Below are 2,992 nucleotides of genomic sequence, written 5' to 3'. Positions count from 1 at the left end.
AGCAGAAGCAGCAGAAGCAGCAGCAGCAGAAGCAGCAGAAGCAGCAGAAGCAGCAGAAGCAGAAGCAGCAGAAGCAGCAGAAGCAGCAGAAGCAGCAGAAGCAGCAGAAGCAGCAGAAGCAGAAGCAGCAGCTCCCCAGGCAGCAGAAAGCTCCAGGGGGAGATGCAGAATTTGGGCTGGTGGGAAGCTCAGCCAGGGGCAGAGCAGGAGCAGCCGAGGTCAGGAGGTGATTTAGGCTCTCGGGACTGGGGCTGCTGAGCCTCAGCCCTCTCAGGGGGAGGATACCCAGCAAGGAAACCCAACTTCTGTGGGATAACAAAACCAGAAACCACCACCTTTGATCTGTGCCACCCAGGCTGCCACTGACACTGCATCAGCACTGGGGGCTCAGGAGCCCTGCCGAGGCTCACAGCAGCTTTTGGGGAGGCAGGAGGATAAAAAGGCTGCGTTTTATGCTGGTTTTTTCCCCAAAGCACTGATATTTTGGGCTTAGCTGGTGCTGGGACCTAAGGGATCTGCAGAGCTGCTGCCCACCCCCAGCACAGGTCGGGGTGCAGCTTGGAGAGATGCTGGGTGATGCTGGTGCCAGGATCCTGGCTGGAATTAGGTCACCTGGATGACTTGGGATGGTGCCCTGAATCTCCCAGCTCTCCAAGCTGCCATTTGGGCTTTTTTCCCTGTTTTTTTAAGCAGCGCATCCTGGCACTGCCGTGGGCAGAGCTCCAGCAATGGGAAAATGCTGCCGGAGGACACGGTGTGGATGACTCGTGTGACTGCTCCTCCCCTGGTGTTTCCCCGCTGTCAGAGATCAGTGACAGCTACCTCGTGAGAAATTTGCTTTTCAAAGTGACCGAGCTCAGGCTTTCTCACTTCTCTGCTCGTTAACACCGGCAGCATCTCCCTGGTGGTCCTTCCCACCTGGATCTGTGCCCACCCTGCACAGCATCCAGGCGCTGGAGCTGATTTACAGCTCCATCAACAAGAACAGCACAGAGCCTGGATTCATTAGGGAGTCTTTATTAGCAAAAATAAAGGATTTCTTTTCACACAGATAAATAGGAGAAATTTCACCCAGTGGCAGGAGCCGTGCTGATGTTGTCCTTGGCTCCAGGGCTCTCCTTGCTTCTCCCACAACATCGAAGGTGTTTGGAGGGAAAATCAAGCACAGAATTGGCTCAATGAGAGTTTAACATGCCCTGGTAAGAAGATTAATTTAAGTTTTACAGTCTTTGGCTGCCCTTGAGCCTGAACTTTCAGCAGGAGGAGCGACCCATGGAGCAGCATTCCTGCCCTGCTCCGGAATATCCAATTCCCGTGCGGGCAGGCTGCCACCAGAAATGTCCACAAAGAATAAATCCTGTATAAATAACCTCCCCTCAGCTGGAACTTGCACAGCAAACACCAAACTGGCAGTGTTTCATCAGATGGGGGCCCTTCCACTTCTAAATATTAGAAGTAAAAGCCTCTCTTGGGGTTGTGGCGTTTTCCTCTGGCTCAGTGTCCGCCGGGGTGAGGAGGAAGCTGAGCCCTAAAATCATCCACTTTTAGGGCACAGAAGCTGCTCCTGCTGCTCGTGGGGATTAAAAATCCAACCCCACCATCGGCAGTGCTGGGAGCAGCCCCGTGGATTTGAATGCAAATTACCCGAGCCACCTTAAAATGGTGGTTAATTAAATATCCTCTAACTCCTAAAAGAAAACCAAAAGCAGTAAAACAGAGAGTAAAACCCAATCAGAGACTGGGAAATAATAAGGTTAACTTTGGAAAGTGCAGAGTGGCTGACCCAGCAGCTCTGGTAGGCAGATACTGAGCAATATTTAAGTTCTATTAGAACCAAACATTTCATTCCTATTACTAATTTTTTAAAATTTAGCCTGGACTAATCTACAGGCTGAAGTCTAAATTGGAGTCAACCAAGCTGTTGCTGTGGTTTTTTTCTCCTCCTAAACACAAAACCACTGATTGCATAAATAAATAGAGATATAGGATATGAGGAGAGGGTCATTTGCCTAAAATTAAATTTTGTTGAAGTCAGAGCTGGCCTTGCTCCTAATGAGGAGTGGAATTCACTGGGGATAAGCTCAGCTCATTGTCTGCCCTCCAGAAAAACGCTGCTTTGGGTGTTTTGAAGCTATGCATAAAATAACACTATGATAAACAATATTAAAATATTGAACAATAAATAATAATTTACAAGCTCATCACTCCTTTCTTCCAAACATACTGTAAACATCAACACTGAGGTATTAGAAGTAATAAATAATAAATTCAACTATTAAAAAAATAACTCTTAAATACAATATTAAGCTGGAAGTTATTAACCTGTAACTCTTGACCTGAACCTTGAGATAACTTAATTTGACCCTTGCAGACTAAAGTGATTTTTAAACAAGTAGCAGGATTTGGTGTGGAAAATGCAGACCCAGGGATGCTCTCATTTCCTTCTCCTCATTGTTAAATATTTCTCGATGTAGTTGATGAAGATGTCAAACTCTCCCATGGCCTTGTAGATTCCGTTCGTGTTCATCTGCAGGGGAAAGCCGGCTGTGCTTAGCGTGCCTGTCACAGATATGTGATGTACAAATCCTCCTCCCATGGACACCTCCAGCGTCTCTGCCCAATCCCCTGGGAATTCCAGAATTCCCACCCCCCAATCGGCACTCCCTGGATTCCTCTGCTGCAAGAATTTGAATTATTAAAGAGTTTTTTTGGGTTCTGTCTCTGCCGTGCCGTGGCAGCCCCGGAGCGTGGCCTTACCCTGGCGAAGGTGTCCTTGATGTGCTTCATGCTCCTGCTCCTCTCCTCGCAGGTGAAGAATCTGTGCTGCAAAGGGACACGAGCCTCAGCCTCAGCCCCAGGGGTTCCTCCCCAGGGTGTGGTGGTGGCTGTCCCCTCCTCCTGTCCCTTGTGGCTGCTGCTCCCCCCTTCCCCTTCCCCCTGGGCGCAGCAATTCCAGCTGTTCGCACCGTGCGCTCACGGACAGAGCCCGGAG

General features: G+C 49.3%; 1 long non-coding RNA gene across 1 annotated transcript; it reads right to left on the bottom strand.

Annotated features, from left to right (window-relative positions):
* Positions 1-1,001: 1,001 nt before the first annotated feature.
* LOC117243835 lies at positions 1,002-2,937 on the bottom strand. The gene is made up of 2 exons (XR_004495745.1): positions 2,758-2,937; positions 1,002-2,527 (listed from the first exon to the last, which is right to left on the bottom strand). It is a non-coding gene; the product is annotated as an uncharacterized LOC117243835 (long non-coding RNA).
* Positions 2,938-2,992: the final 55 nt, after the last annotated feature.

This window comes from Parus major, unplaced genomic scaffold (assembly GCF_001522545.3).
Source record: "Parus major isolate Abel unplaced genomic scaffold, Parus_major1.1 Scaffold1033, whole genome shotgun sequence".
In the NCBI taxonomy this organism is placed as follows: domain Eukaryota; kingdom Metazoa; phylum Chordata; class Aves; order Passeriformes; family Paridae; genus Parus; species Parus major.
Note: the sequence above shows the minus strand (reverse complement) of the source record. Positions and strands in the feature narration are given on the sequence as shown.